Source organism: Protopterus annectens, chromosome 16.part0 (genome assembly GCF_019279795.1).
Source record: "Protopterus annectens isolate FY-2018-M chromosome 16.part0, PAN1.0, whole genome shotgun sequence".
NCBI lineage: Eukaryota > Metazoa > Chordata > Ceratodontiformes > Protopteridae > Protopterus > Protopterus annectens.
In genome coordinates, this window is record NC_056750.1 from 219,845,994 (window position 1) to 219,869,731 (window position 23,738).

Consider the following 23,738-nt stretch of genomic DNA (forward strand, 5'->3'; position numbering starts at 1 on the left):
TGCAGTGAGAACAGAACCCCTACCTATTTAGGTGCACAGACGACAAAACACAGTATTTAATGCAAGTACCATGGCACAAGTCTGACTTATATAGATGTGCAGGTGAACTTATAGTAGATGATATCAGCAGGTCATTTGGAGAACAATGGCTTGTGAGACCTGCATAGGCACATGGCATCCTATGATCATATGAGATTACTAGCCTAATAGCACTAGGCTGTTTATAAGCCTAGCTGTTTAACAACACAAGTACCCTTATTGAGCATAGTTGGATGTTTGAGTTTAGCAGAGTGAGGTTGTGAGCACCACCAAGTGGCCCTTTCCATGAGGGAGTGCAGAACATTATATATTACACTTTGTATTGTGGTCGATATATGGGTGTAAAAAGTACTGAGACCTCAGGGTTGTAGTGATTAGTGGGGGAACCACCACATGGATGTATTGTAAATATATGATGTAAAGTTAGATATGGCCCTTAGTTTGCAATGCTTCCACATGTCGTTTTATGTAATATAAAGAAAATGGACAATAAACACCAATAATAAAGCATCATATATACAGCTGCATAGTGCAGTGAGCAGCAGGCATGCATGATGGTTAACAACGTGTGGACACAGGCAAGACACACCTGTTTGCTTGTAGGTAAGCAGTGTGCAAATGTGAGCTGCATTGCTAATACCTAACAGTTAGTACTGACTATCAAACATATACCTGCTGGTTTTCAGCACCACATTTGGTGATGTTAAGCAGAGCACAACAGTGGCAAGCAGTGCAATTTCAGGGTTATTTCATGCACAGGCAGTTGTGTATGTGTTGTTGGCAAAAGTGAAGGCCATGCTGGTCCATATAGCAATAATACATTTACAGTACTATAGTACATAGTATACCATAGTCATACATTTGAATATAAATGTGATAATACATAGATTACTAAAATCAATAAAAATAATAGTATATGGAATATGCTACATTCAAACAGAGGACCATGTGTATGGCAATCATACACTTATACCTGTTGTCACAAGAAGATTCAGGAAGCAATTGCATTTCATTACTGTAAACTGCAAAGCTACATTAGTAAAACAAAGGTTGCACACTATACTAGAACCCAGTACCATCTGTATTCCAGGACGGTTTTTCTTGATGACCAAGAGCATTCATTGAATGTACCCTGTTTCCATTTTTGGCTATCTGCTTCCTAGGTGTCCCAGTTTATCCTGTTTCCTCAATGCCGCACTTCCCGCAAACCAAATAAGCATAGCCAAATGTGAAATTTATTTGTTCTCTTGTTCCACTGTTTGTGCTATGTGGTGCATCACACAAAAAGTAGAATTAAAGACAAGAAAAACAAGAAATGAGAAAAAGAGAGACATACATGACATGAGGAAAAGCAATGTATGACATTCACAGTAGAAAATGATAGTACACATGAGATACTTCTACATAGTTCAGGATTTGAACTCTTACACCAATGCAACTTCAGAAAACAGGATGGATACCTTATTCCTCTTTGCCACACAAACAGCTTTAAAGCAAAGAACATAATCAACTGCAACAGAATATACACTATCATACCATCAGCTGTTATTTGCACAATTGATTATCTTTATTATATTTGGACATAGTACACATAGTTATCACACAACATGTTATAATTACACTTTCAAATATACAGTTTTGTCTTAATTCATCACTTATCTGACCAGTAATGTGAGACATGCAGTGTCAAGCCATTCCATATCCTTGGCCTTAAAATGTGTGAGAATATTAACTGGGAGTAATATGATATGCAGTTGCCAGCAACTGAAGACCAGATTGGATGGCACAAACAAGCATACACTGTTCTTTTGGGGGGATTATAGGTGAGTTACTGTTATGGCATGAACAAGGTTACACTGCTACTTTTTGGGGGGATAAAGTTCATATACTGTTATGGCAGAAACAAGCATAGCCTGTTCTTTTATAGGGGAAGCAAAGATGAGTTACTGGTATGGCACAAACAAGGATATGATGCTCTTGTTATTCTCCTTGTTCTGCATCCTGCCTGTTGTTTGATCTTGGGAAGGGTTATGAAGTCAGAAATTGCAATGTGTGTCATTACTTTCTAACTTCTCTCTGCAATGATTTACCAGTACAAAGGTATGGTGCTAAACTGATGGCATTCAGTAACCATCAGTACTTTTGAGAGGTACGACTGTGTGATCTTTGATGCCTGAGGCCTACTACTTAATAATGTGACACACATAAGTAAAATAAGTTTTTGCTGTCACATAAAGTACTTTCTGTACAAATCCACCACTATTTACTTGATTACTGTACCAAGTTAAGAAATGCAAGAATATGCCATAATATTATTAAGGAATGCCATAACAGAATACATTCTAGGCTCAGAACTTACCTTGCAAATGCAGCAGTTGACACAGTTTTAGTTTAGGGCTGACTTTGATGAAAGCAGTACACAGCCAATACATGGAAAGGTAAAGGTTGTGTGAGTTGCCTGGCATCAATTTTACTATAAGTATGTGAGTAGGAGAAAGGTATTAGGCACCTTGGTGGTCAGTGAATATGCTATGCATTTTCCCTTAGCCAAAGCAAGGACATACTGAGCACACCTAGGTCTGGCTCCAGGCACAGCAGCTGGTCCCCCTCTGAGTCCTCCTCTGACTGTGGCTGTGCTGGCCTAGGCATTGGTGGGGGATGTATGTCCCTTTCCCTTGCTGATCCTGTTGCAGCTGTTTCCACAGGATAAAACAGTGTAGCATAGCACATACTGTGAAGATTTGTGTACATGTGCATGGCTTGTACTGCATGGCTCCACCAGATGTATCTAGGCACTGGAACTGTGACTTCAGCACCCCAAACACATGGTCTGTGATGTTTCTGGTTTGAGTGTGTGCCTCATTATGGTGTTTGTGGCTGTGTGTGCACTTCTGATGGGTGTCATCAGCCATGGTTCCAAGGGATAGCCAACAACCCTTTGTAAATGGCCCTATGGTATGTCCCCCCTAGCAAACATCTGGTACAGCTGTGATGTGTGCCAGATATGGGAGTCATGATAACTGCATGGTTGCCAGCACACACATTCAAGTTAATTCCCTGGGCATTACACATAACTGGGAAGTTGATAGATTGGTATCTCTTGCTGTTAATGTAGATTCTACCCTGCTCACCAGGTGGTGCCTTAATGTAAACATGAGTGCAATATATGGCACCAAGTACTTCACAGTAATGTGCTACATAGTAGAACTATTGCATATTGCTGTCTCTCTCCACAGAACTATGGGAAATACATATGTGTTCACTGGCATGTATGAGCATAGCATCCAGGAATTGGTGGAGAATTCTGGATGCTGATGCCTGTGACACACCCATCATGTCCCCAGTTGGTCTTTGATAGGTACCTGTAGCTAAGATTCTAAGGGCTACACATACCTTAGTTTCCTCTGGGATGGGTGGCTCTGTCTCTGAGGTGAGGGTGGCAGAGGTCACAGAGTTCTTGTAGTGTGTCCCTGTTCAACCCATAGTGCTGTACAATTTCCAGGTCATGTAGCATCTGAAAAGTTACCCGGGGCTTGAAAGCTGTTTTCCTTCTTGGCCTAGGCTTATTGGCACCAGCAGCAGCACTATTGGCTTCAGCCTGTAGCACATACAGATAGATCAAAGCAGCAGCAGCCCCTAGCATTGTGTCCCTGTAGATTTTCTATGTCTCTACTCCAATAGTATTGAAGTATGCAGGAAAAAACAATATAGAGTCTACATGGATGCTTTATAGCATGGTGAGTAGCTCAACCATGTTGGATTGGTTCATTAACATGTAATTCACCCACTTATGCTGTAATTCGCATCTATTAAACACATCTGCTGCTTGCTCATTAGTACTGTATGTGCACCTCTGTGCACCTTCACACACCTCCGCATAAATAAGGTAAGTACAGGCAAAATTGGTATTACTTTCCTCCATTCATGTTTTGTTATACAAAATATAGCACAAAAAGTGAAAGAACGGTTGCACACACTGTACTTCACTGTTGGCATCCATTTAAAACAAACACTGAGGGAGTGCCTACACAATGTGAACATCCCTACATAGTTCCATTTTATTGGGATTCAGCAATTCTAATGAGTTCAGACCTAATTTGCATATTCACCATGCTGACAGCCCTGAATCTACATGGTTGGCAACTGTGTAGCCAGGGATACTGAAGGAGAGCCGAATGTTGAGCACACAAGGGAGGGTATTACTTTGCCATATATCTGCACAAAGGAGTACTGTGTTTGGGAAAATATGCCTGTATTTCATCAGCTACACACTGTATATGCTTACATGCCACTATGAGTAGTCTGTTTCATGGGGTTTACACTGTTAGCTGTCTGCATTAGTCATAAGTGTATTCTTCATTTGTGTACTCTTCATTTTGCAGTGAGGGAGCAAAGCTGCATTTACGTCATGGCACTTAGAAAGGATATGTTGCTATTGTTCCTCTCCTTTTGTTGCATTCACCCTGTACAGAACTGAAATTATGTTGTCTGCCGTCAAATGTTAAGGTCAGTTTTGTACAAATCTAACAACTTTTACATACTCTTCTGTCTGTGTAGACTCCTTTCCATGGCTGTATCTGAAAAGTTTTTGAATACACTGGGAGCACCAGTGCAGAGTCTACACAGTTGCTTTAGAGCTTGTTGAATCACTCTCCCATGTTGGTTGCTTGATTAGCATACAATTCAGCTAATTGTGCTGTAAATAGCATGCCATGTATTTACCTTGTTTGCTTACTAAATCTAAAAATATTCACAGCCATGTGTGCATCACTCAGTGGCACACACACACACACACACACACACACACACACACACACACACACACACACACACACACACTGAAAAATGACTGTGTAGACTTTATTGAATTCCCCCATTATTTAGTGACTGCACTCCAGTAATTTGGCAGAAAACCACAAATTTTATGAGGACTATACCAGAAATGGAAGACAAAAATCGGAACATTCTGCAAACATTTGGATAGTTGAGAGGTATGTGTAGTGGTCAAGTACTTAACTTTTTCTGCTAAAATCTATAATATACTCATTAAAAAAAACAAAAGTGTTAAAACATGATATTTGGGATTTTTTATGCTCTGTTTCAATATGTGCTATACTATAAGTTATTTATGAATCATCAAATGTAAGATCAATCATATGCATTTTTTTTAAGATAAACTAAAGATTCTTCATGTAAAACACAAACAGAATTACAATAGCAACATCTCAAAACAGAATAGGTTATTGGTGTCAAAGTTTTATATGCATGAAACCCAGAAACTGCCCATGGTATGGAATTGACTTCCCATACATGTCAAGCAGAGCACCACACTGGCCCTCTTCAAGAGAGATCTTGATGAGTGGATGGGAAATACAAAATTCACCCCAGGGATCACTCCAGTGGCTCTACTCGACAGAGGCACTAGGAACTAAGGTCAGGTGGCACAATGCCAGGGTAATCCTATGGGCTAGGCTTGTAAAGGCTCCAGGGCCATTAGCCTAGTTCACACCTATGAAGCTAGGAATCTATGAAAGAGTGTGTGGAACTCCATGCAAAATGGATCATTCACAGACTTGTTAATTAGAAATGCATCTTAAGAGTGGATCTAACTTTAGAAACAGATGGTCATTACTGAGGAAATGATCACTATACCATGTGGTTCTCATTAAATACAGCTTTAGAATTAATGATAACAAGTTAGAAGTACTAAGCACTGATTTGTGAAACCTGACACCTATTGGAAGCCACTCTGTGGTTGTAGCAAATATAAGGGTGTCACTTAAGCTCACAATTAACAAACACCCTTCTACCTTAGCCACTACAGACCTCTGCTATCATTATACAAAGAGTATACAAAGTACCCTTAGACTCGTGCAGTGGGTAGAATTGTGTGACTCAGGTTCTAGACTGCTATTGGCAGTTGGTTTGGCAGTATAGCCATAAAATACTTAGGCAAGGAAAACAGAGAAGCCAAGTTTGATTAGTGGCTTGGATGGAAGAGGAATCAAGATGGGGAGTACAGCCATGAGCAGACACTGCCAGCTCACCAGTCTTGGTCGGAGACAGGTGCATCTAGTTAGTCACTTAGATGACACCTGGAGGTAGCACTGGGTGTTATACCCATTTACTCATGCAGCACAGACCTCCTGACCATGTGCTACTCCTGGGCAAAAGCACAGCTTTGGGAAGTCAGCATGCAGAGGCACACTTCCCACAGCAAGCAGCACCTAGTGGAGTTCAAGAGAGCTACCATAGTGTGAGTGGTTTCAGGCAGAAAGGTAGGCCTCTGTAAACTAGCTCACTCAATACCATCTAACTCTTGACATGAACGAAGCACCCTGAGCAGAAATAAATAGGTCAGGACTGGCTTTAGGTATATGACAACTAGGCAGATGCTTAGGGCACCATGTATGTATTTATTTATTTGTTTATAACAATGAAATATATTGTTTATTTGGTCTAAAAAAATAAAGAAATAAGCAAAGTGCCCCTGCTCAAAGTAAATGCACCTATGGGTCAGCAGGCACTCCAAGGGGGTGTGATCCAGCTCTAGCTGACTTGACATTCAAGTTACATCATGTTAAACTTGAGCATTGCAAAGTCATGGGTTAGTGACCTTCAAACATTCAAATGTATGCTCAAAAACCTTACAAATGAGTTGTGAATATCCAGTTTATAAATGAATATGACTGGCTACTCACTACATACAGCCAACTAATCACCGTAACAAAGAAGGTAAATGTATAGATGGTATTATTATTTGAAATTTTGCCCACTGACCCAGAGATGTTCTGATAACAAGGTAACATTTCATTAATATCTGGAGGCTATTTTGGGACTGGAAGAGTATAATTAGGCCATACTTTCTATTTCTAGCCATGCTAAATGTTTTTCCATATCATTTACTGCAGTAGCCGAAGCAGAGTTGGAATTAAAAGCAGGTAAAGGATAATATCTAAGCCACATTGAAACACTTAATGAAACCCAGTCCTCCTCTACTGCCCAATGAGGCAGTCTGGCAATTCCTGAAACTTACATATACATATCAGCCTCGCCCATCTGTTTGGTCTTTTTACCCATTTACCCATTTATGTGATGTTTCTTAAAGGAAGTGATGAAACAAATTTGTTAGCAGAATTTTCTGATCTTTAGTAAGCCAAATGTAATGGCCTTTATTATATAAGAAAGGGCGAAATTTTTTTTTTGGCTTTTGTCAAAAATAGAACTGAATCACTGTTTTATGTCAAGGCACATCACATAATTTCTTCAATCATTGAAGACATAAGGAAATAAGAAAAATGGATTGCAATATAATGCTAAACCCCAGGGGCTCTCACACTTCAGGAGTGGAGATTATAGAAAAGCAATGTAGATATATGAATACAATTTGTATATAAAGGATTACTTGAAGGGCACTAGTACTTCATATGAAAAAAATGGTATCTAGTTTTTGGGGATCAGTTTATACTCCCTTTTCAAAGTTTAAACATTTTTAGAAGATAATGACATAGGAGAATTACAGGAGTTACTGCCCACTACATTTTTATTATGAAAGGACAGGAACATTAGTTGAAATAATGAAAAAAAAAGTTTCACAGGTACCACATACACAAGCTACCCAGTATGTTATGGAAATAACTAAGAATTGTATGGGATATTATTCTTTAAATTATTATTTTGGCTTTACACAATTAATGTGATTTATGTAAAGCAATTTACAATATTTTAATGTGCAGCAACTGTTTGGAACAAAGGTGAAATACATTACATGGCCATCATTTTATGACAGTCAGATGTCTGAATTGTCCATAGAACAAATACAACTGATTAGTGGGGGTTGTCTGGATGAAAGTAACTGACTATCTTGTCATTTGCTCAGTTTAACAGTCGGGTGAGCTAGGGACAATGTCTTTTCTTTAACATCCTCCTAACCTATAACTTCAGAGGGGTGCACAGAGGGTCACTATAGCTTGTGTAGGGGCACTATTCTGTTAGAAGTAACAAGCTAAAAACATTATTGTAACAATTTTGTTTTCATTTTCCTCACAATCAAACATTTGATGCACATACAGGTACAGGTTGCTATCTTTTGAGGGAAAGTAGAGAAGTATACTGTTTATGTATGTGTGATAACAAATATGCTATGTTCCATTTTTTTTCAGTTTTGTCTCAGTTTGACATCAGAAGGATACACAGAAGGTGGTCTTTTCGGGGGTAGAGGATAAGGAGGCATGCGGTATATACATATGACAGCGGTGATTTGAAATATATCAGTTTAACAGTAAGGGCAGGAAGATACACAGTGACTACCTGTTTTCATGTGGAAGTGGAGTGTGGAAGATACAATTCCCAGATATGATTAATGTTTACTCACAAGCATTTTTTTTTCTCAATTTATTGTGAACTGGTGTTTGGTCAGCTTTGAGCATTAAAACTAGGGCTGCTACCCCTCCGTTTTTTTTCAGGACTATCCGAAAATCAAACTGATTCTCCGGTAGTGCGGAAAACACTGTACAAAAAACGGTATTCTGTTTCAAAAAAGGAAACAGACTATCGGAGTTTGTAAATCAGCCAAAAACAGGCAGCAGGAATGGAAAAAAAGGGCGTTCCCCACCACGTGATGTCATCATGATGTCACAAAATGGGTGAGGTATGGCCAGGAGAGGCGGTCTGGTGATGTGAGAGGTGTGGCTTTACTCCGGTTTTAGCCACAACAAAAGGTGGCAACCCTAATTAAAACTTGGATGTGATTTATTTCTTCCTTCAAAAAAGTAAAATTGAATTCCTTTTCTGTATGTGTGAATTTTGTTCAGTCTGTCATTAGATACATAGGTTAGAAAAAAAAATTAAAATGCACCTCAGAGCATATATAACCCTCATGGCCTCTGGGTTCATAGCAGCATCCATACTCCCAGCTTAATTTAGTTATTACAGGATAGTCTTGGCCAGTTATATTTTGTTGCAATGATGCAGGAAAAAAACAAACTTGAAAGGTAAGACTGAATTTCTTTCCTGTTTTTAATAGTGGTTTCCATTCAACTCATGGCTGGATGAAAAGGTAGTTTAAAAAATTGAAATGCACCTCAGAGCATCTATAGTCCTTGTGGCCACAGCTTAGTACAGTTATTTCTGCTGCACAATCAGTGTGTAGCCTTGTCCAATTAGGGTGTGCTGAAAGCATGTAGGAAGAAACAATGATGAAGAGTAAGACTTAATTATTTTCTTTGATCATAGCTTTTATTCAGGCCATCAATGGATGAAAAGGTTGCTTAAAAAACTTTCAAAAATGCACCTTGGAGTATCTAGAACCCCCATGGCATCAGTTGGTCTTGCAGCCTGCAGATCCCCAGCTTAATGCAGTTGCTTCCTCCACAATTATAAAAGGGTCTATATTAAAACATTGAAGTTTCAAAACTTCGAATGTTCTAATATCGACCCCTATTCAGCGAAAGCTGAAAATATTGAAGCAACAGAAAACCAAATTTTTTTCTAGGGAAAGAATTTGGTTGTTTGTTTCTGTTGCTTTGGTATTTTCAGCGCTGTGGTGGAAAGTTACAGATCGGGTTCAGGTATTAGCGATTGAGTGTGGGTTAGGTTAGTTAGGGTTAAGGTGCAGATTAGGTATGTGTGCGATTGTGTGGACATGAAGGTTAGGGCAGGTTAGGTGAGTTAGGGTTAGGGCGCGGGTTAGGTATGTGTGCGATTGTGTGGATGTGAGGGTTAGGGCAGGTTAGGTGAGTTAGGGTTAGGGCGCGGGTCAGGTAAGTGTGCGATTGTGTGGACATGAGGGTTAGGGCGGGGTAGGTGAGTTAGGGTTAGGGCACAGGTGAAGTGAGTGTACGATAGTGACGGACCTTAGGGTTAGGGTTTGGGTTAAGGTAAGTGGATAGCTAGTGGTGTATGTATAGTTTAGTGTAGGGTTAGTTATAAGATTTTAGGTGTATGTTTGTGGATTGCTGTTTGTTTAGTGTGCTTGTGTTGTGTGTATCTGTTTTGGAACAGCAATTTTTTCCCTAGTAAAAAATTTGCTGTTCTGTATAATATAGACCCTTATAAAAGTGCAGTCTTGCCTATGGAAAACATTTTAAATGAATCAATGAATGAATGAATAACTGCAAGAAAAAAACTGAAGAATAAGATAAACTGAGAAAACAGGGTAAAAAAAAAACAATCTGGTTGGTGTGTATAGGCCTAGATGAAGAGGGCAGCATGGATTGGAGGAGGGGTTACCATGGAGCCTTTTTACCTAAGATGCCAGCCAACCTAAAACTGGCCCAGGAATAGGTCATAGGATTTTTACCTAGTCTGGAGATGCTTGTCACTCACCCAGAAGGAATGAATGGGGCAGATGGGTAAAGGTAGTGGAGGTACTGGGCACGTCCAATAGAGGAGCAAAACAAATTCTTGTCATGCAAAGCCCCTAGAATTAGCATTACACTCTATTTAACAAGATATTCCTGTTACCTCTGTTGTTCTTCTCATCTTCTTGCAGCAGGCAATATCCAATGCTAAGACTGCCCCTATTAAAGTAAGAAATTAGTGTCCACAGTCCCCACACAGTTTTGCAGAATCAGTGCCCTCAGAGCTTCTCTTCTGATCCTAACAGTCCTACCAAGGCAGCAGGTACAGCCCCTAATCCTATATGCAAACTACATTGACTGCAGTACCCTGCCCTCTACTTCACCCCTAATGCCTGTGTAGCTAGCCTTCCCTCCACCCCTACAAGCCTGAGAATAATCATGGTCAGGACTGACATTTGATGAGTGCTGGAGGCAAGTATAGTTACATTTTCCCAGCTTTTTCCACTGCAATTGAAATCCAAGACCTACTGAAAAGAGGTGAACAGCTCAGACCAAGGGGAAATGGTAGCTGAAATTAAAATGCACTTCAGAGTAACAGCTGAGGAGACAATATATCAAAGTCCTGCCTCCTCTATTGGGAAATGGCTTCATTGGGAACTGTGGAAAATGAGGTAAGGAGAGGACTAACCAAATGGATGGTTACAGTAGGAGTTCCTTGCATTCTAGCTTTGAGCTTGGGCTAGTATGTTGTGTAGTGAGATAAGGAGAGGCTGGAAAGATTGAAATGTGTTAAACATCAGAAACTATATTTGTCTTAGAATTATGTACTGACTGAGTGCTCATACTGGCTGGTATCAGCAGAAGTAGATTATGCTTAGAAGACAGTAGCTACCAGGAGAGGTTGGAAACACTGTTCCTTAATTCAGTGCCCTATAAACTCCATAGGGCTGATCTGTGTCTTGCCTTCGAGGCCATTAGAGATCCAGTAGTTCAAGATCTCTTATAGCTCCACAAATCAAACTGTCTCACTAACACTAAAACCAAGGATCTAAACCTGCCTCAGTGAATAAATAAAACATGGTTGAAGATTTCTCGCATGATGCTTAATTCTTGTTTAGAACAAACTTCCACTCCAAATTAAGCGATTCAGCACACTATCTTTCTTCAAAAGTGACACAGACATCTGAATTGCTATCCACAAATCCACCCTTGATATTATGGGTCTTGAAAAAGGAAATAAGATCTATTGTGGGTACTGACAAGGCAAATATGGCCAGTGGGACCAGTTACCTTGTATTTTCTATGATTCTATGTTTATCTGGTTTGCAAGCCATTCTTTCTATGCTGCATTGTATTTGTTTTATTTTCCCAGTTATGGTGGGCTTGTCCTTAATTGTATTTGAAAGTAACACTAAGTCATTCTGTGGTACTGGCTCAACTGGTAGTATATTGTCTTTGCTTTGGGGAGATCAGAAGGCAGTGGGTTCTATTACAACCCAAGGTACTTAGATCAGTTTTTCATTACTAAATCTGTAGTGTAACATAAGAAGTGGTATTTTCATGAATGTGGTATAATACTTGAAATCAACACCCCATTTGCATGAATTGATGGAAAAAAAATTCATGAAAAAATATCTGAGCAGCCCTTTTAGTCTCAGGGTGCCACCATCTACCATAATCCCTATTTAAAAGAATAGATGTGCAAAAATCCAACATAACCAGACTTGTAAAGGTAAAAAATGTGTTACAAGTAACCAACCATAATTTGAAATTTTCGGTTTCTTCAGTCCCACATCTTGCAAGACAGTACTTGTCTCTTAGAAATGTGTTTCATATTAGCCTTAACCAATAGCTTAACCACAGATAAGCAACAGTGAAATTCATCCCATAAACAACCTACTGGCAAGCAGCCTTTCTCCTCTGTATACTTAACTTATGAAATCCTGAAAGATATGTAAAGCCATCCATAATGTAAATGTTGTTCTTCTTTCGGCTTTTCCTGGTTAGGGGTTGCCACAGCAGAACTCCGGTCCGCTAATGATTGGCAGTAGATTTTTACTGTGCCGAGATGCCAGCTCGACGCCCAACCTTCAACGAAGACATGCCCATTCACGCATGTGTTTCGAATGCCACGAGGACATGCAGACTCCACACAGAAGGTGCTCCAGCTGAAAATTGAACGGGAGAACCTCTTTCTGTGAGGTGACAATGCTACCGCTACACCGCCGTGGCTTCCATCCATAACGTAAATGACATGCATAATTTCACTATAACAAGACTGTCAATCCTTCTCCAAATCTCTTCAACAAAGCTCCTACAAAAACAGCTATATATTTTTTTTCCCTCAAGTCTGTAACATTAAATTCTCTTTTGCTTCCCCACCCAAAAGCTAAGCCAGTGGTGTATGTACATCTCATATAATAGGGAACCCAAAAATCAGTATAATTAGCATTTGATTTAGAAAATGCAAAAAAAAATACAATTTAACCAAAAAAGAGTAAGCAACAGAAAAATGTAAAAATTACATCCAGCACACTTTTTCCTACAATGCAGAAAATGTATACACCAATGAAATAACTGCACTCAGCCAATAAAGCACTGTTCGTCAGTTAAACCTACTTCTGCAAATACATTTCACATTCCCCACTATCTGTAGCCACTGTCTCTTTACAAAAGATCTCTGTCCAAAACAATACCCAAAACCTCATCTGCTCTACTATTAGATACTCCTGTTAGCTCTGTCTAGAAACTCAAAACATTATTTTAGCTTAATTTTTACTTGCAAATCAGAAGCACTCAAGTTATCTGAAATAGGCAAAAACTGCATAATTCAAGATTTGTTCCTGGTAAGTATAACATCACCTGCATATGCATAAAATACTGATAAACAAATACTCCTAAAAGACCATGAGTTAGACTTTTCTTCACCATGGACAAAACAGCATCAATCACCTAAACAAACAGAAAGCCATTAAAGGTGTAACATGTTGGTAGTCTCCTCCCAATGTGTACCTTTCTACTAAACCATATATTAACCAAGCAATATATGTGAATAGACTCGCACATAGAGCAAACGTAGTGCTAGAACTGCACACCAGTTCCATAACAGTACAGGACATCCTACATCTGAACATGCTTAGGGCTATCCAAAGCTTCCTCTGCATCACCCAACATTAAGCAAGTGGTATCTTGATATCATAAAATATCATCATAGCTTTTTGATAAAGATTCAAAAGTTATGTAAATAGGTTCCAGGCACCCTCAAAACACCACTAGAAAGAATCTCACATGTCCCAGCACAAAGATGTAATTACAAGATTTTCATGAAAAGCTTGCATTTAGTGTCACATAAAACTACTTGCCACCAAACTATCATAAATCTGCCTTGTCAAACTTTCTCCAAATAAACTTTATGACTATATCCACAACAGTGAAAAAACAGTAAAAATTAAAATCAGCCAGTAATTCAAATGCTTGTTTTTTTTCACAACTAACAACCTCTTGCAAAAAACAGCTAGCTCAAACATGGAAATAACTCCTCCCAAATGATGTCCAAAAGACACCTCCTTATACAGGCAAGATGCAAAATCAGAAAACATCCCCAATACAAGCTTAAGCTCAACTCACAATCTATCTTCCCACTCATACAAACCATCCAACAAAAAGACTATTCTCACCTAGTAAACTTTTCAAACTATGACATAACTACCTCCTTCTTACTCTGCAAAATATATTCCTGCCAATGAAGCAAATTCTACATTTTCCATTTATTCAATACATATAACAAAGATATAATGAATTTTAAAACTGCTCCCTACTGTCCACTATTATAATTCCACACTACTATATACTTAACATTCTTCAACATAAATGCCACCCACCAATTCATCCAAAACAATAGGACTGCTTAATACTATGACCTTATCACAGGTGCAAGATGTGACCTTAGCAGACATTCTTTGACACACAAGAGGCAACGAATCTCTTCAGCCTCTTTTATAGGGGAGCAGAAATTGTAGATCTACCATAAATACCCCATACTATGCAATGGTCAGAAAAAAATAATAAACTGACCAGTCAGCAGTTCAACCTCAAAAGCGGGCATAGTTAATCTCAATCCAATAAGGCCCCCTACAGTATGTAAAACCACAAGAACTACCAACCTGCAAGTTTCCCACACGCAATGAATCATTACAGACCTTAGCATCCATCACCTCTGATCCACTACGTCTAAGCAAATCACAGATAAAATCTCCTGCTAAAAAGGAAATCCATATTCACTAACAATAAAGGCTTCACATTTTCAAATAAACAAAACCTGTGTTCAGATTCCACATATGCATACAGAATGAAAAGTTAAAAAACCTTCCCTTTCAAACAAAAATCCATCACAATATCCCTGGCTAGATGAAACAAATGTCACTTCAAAGATATGTACTTGCCTGTCATGAAAAAGGACTACAACACTGGAACACTTATCCATTCCAAAAGTCCACAACAAAGACACTTTTCAAAACACTTCATAGATATTTGCAAAAGTGAAAGAAAATAACTATACACCAAACAAATAATATCTGTTTTCTGTTACCTACATCACTTATAAATCACCAACCTCATTTAACATACTATTAATATACAGACACAGCATTCAGGTTATTGGGTCTATATTAATTCACCGAAATGCGATTTCAGCAAACACCTAATCATCGACCCCTATCCAGCAAAAATCGCTTCCACGATTTGCTGAATTTACCAAGGGTAACTAACTACTTGCCCTGCAGTACAACAGACCAACATATAAGTAAATCGAACCCACCCAAGTGGGGGGCTCCCCCCACATCCCCACAGCCCCCTCCACACCTCTCCTAACTATATATACCAATTCCGAGATTGCACTACAGTGGAGAAAAGGGCAAAGTTGTGTAGTTGGCCAACTACTTCTTTCCCCTAGGTAAATTCAGCGAATCGCTGAAATGATTTCCACTGAATTGGGGTTGATGATTAGGTGTTCGCTGAAATCGCATTTTGGTGAACTAATATAGACCCAAGTTATTCTTCTTAGTTTTTAGTTTATTCTCTTATTGCTGTAGCTTCCTTTTATGGCTTTGAACATGCTTACTAAAAGCAGCCCTCTGAAATTATCGTACATATCACAAGAATCCCCAGTATCTCCTCCTCCTCCTCACCTTCTGGCAAAAAAGACAAGTCATTGTCACCAAAGTCCCCCTTAACAGACCCAGCATCTTACTCTTCAGGTAAATTGCTCAAATGATCCACTGTGGAAGTTACAGCTATCTCAAACTGTTGACCAACTTCAGAAATGAAAGACCCAATTGCAGGCAAATTTAAATATAAACTCTGCCCCCCCGCCCATCCTGCACAAGGGACACTGACTCAGAATACACAGTTCCCCCTGCACCCTCACAAGGGATACAAACTCAGACTGATCAGCACCCACCCTTCCCTTTACAAGTGAGTGAGACTCATATTGCATAGTTTCCCCTTCTTGCACAACTGAGACAGACTCCTATTGCACAGTTTCCCCTTCTTGCACAAGTGAGACAGACTCAGATTGTACAGTTTCCCCTTCTTGCAGAAGTGAGACAGGCTCAGATTGTGCAGTCCCCCATCATACAAGGGATACAGTCTCACATTATACAGTTTCACTTAAATTAGATAAGGTAATACATCATCACCATCATGATCAACTCCCTTTTTTCTCATTTTATACATGGGGTCAAGGTGCTGTGTCAGATGTTGTCATCCCTCACGGGTTCCCTATTTAATTTTAAAATACTGAAATCATGAATTTCAATATTTCGAAATTATAATAGCAAAGTCTTGAAATCCCAGAACACCAGAAGCGTGAAATTCAAAATCCCGAAGTACGGAGATTTTGAATTAGTGCTTTTGGTGTTGTGGTGTGTGAATGGTAAGATGTGAGTTTAGGTATGTATGTATGTGTATGTGTGTTGTTTAGAGGATTTAGTGTATGTCAGTGTGTGTTTTGACTGTGATGTGTGTGTGCGAGGGTGTGTACAATTTGTTGGGAGTGAGTTACCTGTGTGTGTCTGATTGTGCAATCTCGGAGTTAGTATATATAAGTAGGGGGGCACAGCCCCCCACATGGGGGGTGCAGGGGGGCTTGCCCCCCTGCTTATCTGTAGTATAGGAGTTGGGGGGGGTTGTGTGTATGTGTTTGTGTGTGCTGTATCTGTAGTGTACCATCAGGATTTTGAATTTCGCAGTTTTAGGGTTTCGGTGTTTTGTGTGTTCGGCTATGTAATTTCAAAATACTGAGATTCGGGATTTCAGTATTTCTAAATTACATAGTGAATCCCATCCCTCACTATATAATGCCACTCTCCTACCTTCTTCTATCCTCATGCCTGACTGTTGTAGGTCTTCCCTCACAGAAAACATCCTCCTCATAGCAGGATGCCCTCATTTCCTCTTGCCTTCTTCCTGTCTCATCTAATCGCCTTCACCAGACTGTCTTCTGCTTTTCTACACATGTGCCCAAACCACCGTAATCTGTTCTCTTTGACCTTTTCACCAACTGGAGCTTTTCTAGCTTTGGCTCTTACATCCTCATTTGTTCATCTCTCCCACAGTTTGCAGACAACCATCTGCCTCAAGCAGTTTATCTCCATCACCTCTAGCTTCCTCAACTGTTCTGCCTTACTGCCCAGGTTTCTATACCATACTGTAGTATTAGTAGCACCACTATTTTGTACACCTTACTTTTCAGCTTCTTTGGCATTCTTCTGTTTCACACTACACTTGACAATCTGTGCTACATGGCTGCAGCTCCATTGATTCTAGTTTTGACCTCCTCATTCAGACTTCCAATCTCCTCAACTAACCATCTCAGATACATGAGGCTCTTAAACAGTTGCTTATTTTCCCTTCTATCTAATTTCCCCCCATTTCCTGCCATTACAACTGTCTTATCTGTGCTTAGATTCATCCCATGTGCCTTCAGTTTTGCATTCCATTCCTCTATCCTTTGCTGAAGTTCTTACTCAGTCTGCCTGTAATGCCACATTGTTTGCATACAGCAACTTTGTTGATCTGTCCCCTCTCACCAGTTTACTAATGTAGTCCATTACCAATACGAACAGCAGTGGACCCAGAGCTGAACCTTGATGCACACCTACTCCCGCTTGGATTCTCTCTGTGAGATTGAATACTGTTGTACTTGAGACATTGGGTCCTTGCACATAGCTTGCATTAATTCTAGCAGTTTTTCTGGGATTTCAAACTACCACAGGACTGCCCAAATTAGTTTTCTTGGGATCTTGTCATGTGTTTTCACCAGAATACATGCATTTAGTCGAAGGAACTACCTCCGAACATCATTTTCCCCAAACCTGAATGTCGAAATTGTAATTGGCGAATGGTCGGAATGTCATATGAAATACCGAATTCGACATTGCCGACTGCTCTACCACCTAAGCAAGTGCTACCATGGGTCAAAAAGGAGGGTATGTTTTGTGTTTCGACTATCTCCAGTTCGGACATTTGTGAACCTGCTGCACTGCTTTTGACATTTATCACATCAACAAGGTAACGGTCGGCTAAATGCATGCATACTATTTTCACCACATGTAGGAATGCCCATTTGGACTCTTTTTCTCATTTCTAGCTTATTCTGAAGTGTATGGCTCACTGCAAACACTGGGTCAGTTGTGCTGTATCCTGATCTGAATCTAAACTGTTCAACTCTCATCTTACTTTCTGCTACTCTGCATATTCATTTATCAGTCACCCTCTCCAAAACTTTCATGCAGTGTGACAGAAGTTTGATACCTCTGTACTGACCACAATCATGAATGTCTCCTTTCTTCTTGAACACTGGCACTAGTATGCATAATCTCCAGTCATTTGGGACATGGCATTCTCTCTATACTGCTATGAATACCCTCAGGACCTATTTCTCCCGTATGTCACCCAACATCTTTATCATTTCTGCTGTGATCTCATCTGAGTGCTACTTTCCCTAACTTAATTTTCCTTAGTGCTGTTCTTACTTCTTCTGGGATAGGCTCCTCCTTTTCTTTCATGTTAGGCTGTGTCTGGGGCAGTACAGCTTCTGTGGGGTGGTTTTCATTCAGAAGCTGCTGGAAGTACTCCTTCCATCTGTCTTTGATGTCCTGTGTTTTGGTGAGCAGGTTGTTGGTGGCATCCCTTATGAAGGGTATCTGACTATCATTGTCTTTCTGTCTTTGTCTTATAACCTAATATATAGTTTCTTTGTGCCAGCTACTGACTCACTTTCCAGAAGGTGGTAGAGTACCTCTGATGCCCTATTCTTTGCTATTGCAACTCCTGTCTTAGCCTCTTTGTTAGCCAACCAGTATCCCTTCCTTGCCTGGTAATGCAATCATACTGCATAAGCCCTTCTTTTCAGCATGTATAACTGATAGGAACTCATTCTTCACCTTATGTACACATTCCCCACAACATATACATTATTTTACAGGTAAAGTCTGTATAAGGTGATCCAAGCCCCCCTACCCCCAAAAAAGATCTGGCCAACATTATGAACTATGCTGTTATCATTTTGTATGGCATATACACTGGACTGGTGAGACAAAGTAGTTCTCACAAAATACAATAAAACATTAGTCATTAACCCTCTATTCCAAATCTCTCTCCCGCAGATTCACAAATCCTCCGAGTAAGACTAAATAAGTTTTACTCGGAGACTGCAGTTGAACAGTATGACGTCAGCATGCCATGAATATTCATGAGGGCATGCTGACTCCCCTCTAAGTCTAACACGGACAGTGCAGGAAAGCAGGGGGCATGTCCGACTGCCGAGCAGTCTAAAGGTCCACGCTCCTGCAAGTGCCTGAAATGTAAAATGTCAACACACAAGAGTGAGTCCGCTCAAATGTCCATGTACCCAACACCACTCTCCCTGACATTGTAAACCCCCAGCACAGTTATAAAAAGTAAAACATTATTTTTTTTTTCTAATTCCCGATATAGCTGCCCGTGGGTGTGCCCATTGCTTAGCTACAGTTAGCAATCTCGACATGGAAGAGCATAATAAGGAATGTTTATGCAAATTACACCAAATAGCAATAGCGTAGTGGTAGAGTGTTCGCACAAAGAGGAGGCATTCACTGTTCGAGTCTCACCCCCCTTTCCTATTTTATGTTCTAAATTAGTATATGAAATAATTCCTGACATATATGATTAAAATTTTACATAAAAGCATTGAAATGGCCTATGTATCAGTGAAGAAAATGTATATTTATAAAGGAACCTGACATATAATTGCCCACAGTTAAGCAACGCTTTACCCAGCGCAATATAGATGTCCGTAGTTAAGCAGCACTTTACCCAGCGCAAGGTAGTTGCCCATAGCTAAATAGCACTATACCCAGTGCAATAGAGTTGCCAATAGCTAAATAGTGCTTTACCCAGTGCAATCGGTTTGCGCGAAGGTGCGCGCCGCACCAACCAGCTTACCATCGGGCAAGGTGGAGCAACGTAAAGCAAAGTTGCCTAAACACAGCCACACCCCCTAGCCTGTCTGGACAGTAGTAAAATAAAAAGCAATGACAAGGTTCGAACCCAGGACACTGTGCACCATAATCAAAGTACTGAACCACTAAGCCACGACAGCTTTGGCTAAACAGCCACTGTTAACATACATATACTTATAAATGGTAGATTAACCATTGCTAAGCAGGTCTGCAGTCAGAGGAGAATTTTCAAAAATGGCCAATCACAAAAAAGTGCGGAAAATGCGGCATATTTAAGCCCCATAGGCAGGAATATTCACCATAAGTGATTGTAGCTCCCATCTACAGTTAGAATGGCTGGTGCTGGAGAGAGTACACGCTTTAAAGCGCAACGCTGGGGCATCGAGGAGTCAAAATACATGGTTTGGCTCCTTGTCAACCGTCATGAGTCAAGACTCCTGCAGGGCCAGTTCCAAGGGATGGAGTACAAAGCAGAGGCTTGGAACCGGTTAGCTCATGACCTCACCAGTGTCACAGGCGTTCCTCGGACTGGTGAGCAGGTCCGTCACCACCATGCAGACCTGAAGAGATGGAAGCAGGACCTACTGAACCAATGGATACAGGAGGCCCGTGGGATTCAAGATGCCCCACAACTGAGTAGGTAGCCATGGAATGCAGTATGTACGACATGCTAATTTAATCTATATAATGGATAGGTATGTCTCAATATCACTTCATTTACTTCACAGCTGCAGGTGTCCATACTGCGAATCAGCAAGCCTATGCAGATAGGCTGCTAAGGCTGCACCACCAGGCAGGTTAGTAATTATTCTGCATGTATTGTTATATAAAATAGGTGAGAGAGCCTGAAAGAAAGTGTTGTAGCCAAATAATACAGCCATAAAATGCCCTGAATAATTCCTCTGCATGTACTGTTATATAAAATAAGTCAGAGAGCCAGAAAAAGAGTGTAGTAACCCATTAAGAAAGGTAAAATATGTCCTGAATAATATCTCTGCATGTACTGTCATATAAAATAAGTGAGCAAGCCTGAAAAAGAGTGTTCTAACCTATTAATAAAGGTATAATATGTCTTGAATATGTCTGCCATATGCACTGTAATATCAAATAAAGGAGAGAGCCTGTGGAAAAGTGTGTAATGTAATTAATAAAGGTATAAAACCTGGAGTGTGTCTGTGTCACTTACTTAAATGTTGTTGTACCCTTGCATTATACAAATAGTACTGTTTTAATAAGTGCTGGCAACCCACAGTTGGGCAGTCCCATCTAAAGTAGTTGATGGAAGTGCCAGTAGCTGTGAAGCATATATTCAGTCCTCAATAGTCAGTTACTGGCTGACATGCATAAGTAAATCTGGCACATGAGTAGCTTGTTAATTTGTTCCCCAGAAATGTGAGGGTGCTACATGAAATGCAGGGTTCTGTACAAATTTAACTGAAAATGTCATGTGAACACATCCAGCTATGTAGATAAAGAAATATATATAAAATCAATAAATATGTAGCAGTAACATCTGCATCTTGGACAGTTAGTATGCCAGATATAGTACAGGTATATAATAAACTAGCCAAACCCATTACACAACCTAATGCATGTTGGCAAGTGTAATAATACATGTAGGGGATATACACCTGCAGTCACTAGGAATGTAGTGTAGACTAAAAGTACTTATAAGATGTTAATTGAGGTTTCTTTCTACACCCCATTGTATGTGCATAAACAATGCAATTCTACACCTCAATGGGTATGTGTAATCTCAAAACATTTGTTGGGACATACGTCCTATTGTTCTATAAATATCTGCATTCACTTTGATGCATGTGCCCTGTTCAAACACCACAATCATGGTGGCTTGTTGCCACCAATCATCCCTGCATGCTGATGGAATGTCCACTGTCGTTCAATATATGCATGTGTTATGCTTGCTGTTCAACTGTTGGAACCTTGGTGTGTTGGGTTAATGGGAATATTACTGCATGCTGTTACAACTAATTTGGAATGCTGTTTTTTATGTTGTAATTAAACACACCTAATCACAGAAAGTATGGGAAGGCCGGTCCCAATGGACCCCACCTGTCCCTCCTCAGCTGGCGAGTGCACCTGGAACCAGCAGGTCCAGTGCCCAGCCCAGGCTCCCCTCCTCTGTTGGTCCTGTGCCACCTTCGGATGGAAGTGCTGCAGGGAATGGGACTCATCCCCCCGTGCAAGCGTGGGTGGAGAAGGGCCACCTGTCACCCTTCGAAGGGTCCGGGTTGTGGTGCGTAGGGAGATCCAGCATTCAGTCACTGATCCCCTATGCCAGCTCAAGGCAAGAGTGGCATGTCTCACGGGTGAGCCTGCCCATCCTATGCAGCCCCCAGCACAGCCACACTCGGGGCTGTGAAGGTGCAGTGGTGACTGCCCATGGGTGGGGATCTCAGTTCCACTGTTACCATCTGTGGGCTCATGGGCTTGCAATTTCCAAACATCCGTACCCATCAATTGTGTTCACCCACCCCATGTGTCATACACCGCCCCTGTATGCATCTTGTTTGTCTTCTCTATTTACCTCCCCAACCTACCTCCCCAAATATACCTACTTCCTCTACCTCACTTTCCACTTTCACCTGAAAAAAAAAAAAAAGTGCAATCTGTACCCACAAAAAAATTACGCCCCATACATAGCTGCCCATTTCGCACACATGTCCACTGGACATTTAAACTGATAATTATAATTGGCAGAATAACACACTTTGTTGTCCTCACCTCTCTCCTCGGGGTGGAAGGTTTCAAATTTCACTCCAAATTTATTGCATATGCACAGCTGTTGCTGGAAAAGAAATGGGCAGCTATGGACCTTCCCTACCTACATCCTGCACATCCCGAGCTTGTTTTCCTACTGTCATTCCCTCTTTGTGAACCCTTTTTTACCACTTTCCTATCTCCCCATTTTCTTTTCTTTCAAAGAAATTAGCGCGGGGGTTAGTGGGAGTAAGCACTTTTAGGTAGTAGTAAGCGGGTTTAAGCAAGTGTGCGCATGTGTGGGCTTAGCTAAGCATCGCTAAGCATCACGCAAACCCGCACAAACCCGCTTACAAATGCTTAAAAGTGCCTTAGTCACTCTGTATGTCAGGGCCCTTTTTCTGCTCAGAAGCAAAATAAAACACCTCTGTCAGTCTCGAACCCCGGACCTTGGACACACTAGACTGCATGAAGTACCACTAAGCCACAGCAGATATACAATAATTTGGTGCTGAAATAAATATATCATGCATTACAATGAGTGAATGTAAAGGAAAAATAGGAAAGCCATAACACAAAGCTTGTTCTGTGTATCTTTACCAGCAATTGTTGTGGAATTGCATTACATGAGTGTGATATGAGAAGCAGCCATTCTAGCAGCAAATAATGTTACAGAGGCACTTTACAAACCCCACACAGTATCATAGCAGGACAAACAGTGGCATATCTGATTAGGGCAGAGGCCATACTTCCTAACTGTGACTACTTTTCAGGGATGTCCCTGATTGTGAAACATATTTTAGCTGCGTCCCTCTGAATCCCTCTGAAAAGTACTGACGTCAGTCAGAAAGGTGGGGTTACACAATGAATACTGACAATAATAACAGTAGACACTGCTTGCTCTTCATAAGGAGTACTAATCCATATGCACTGCTTCACTCAAGTCTACACTTACTGTCTCTATTATGTGTAAGGTATACCTCACTTTTAACTACCTATCCCTGACTCCATGCAAAGATGATTCTGAGTGTTTCATAGGCCTGGCAGAGGCACAAACACACAGGCATATCAGTTATTCTGCTGTTACACACTCTGCAAATAGCTTTGGTAGGACTTCCACAAGCATACCCTTATGTAGGAGTACAACACAGAAATACCAAAGGATGTAGCCATGTAC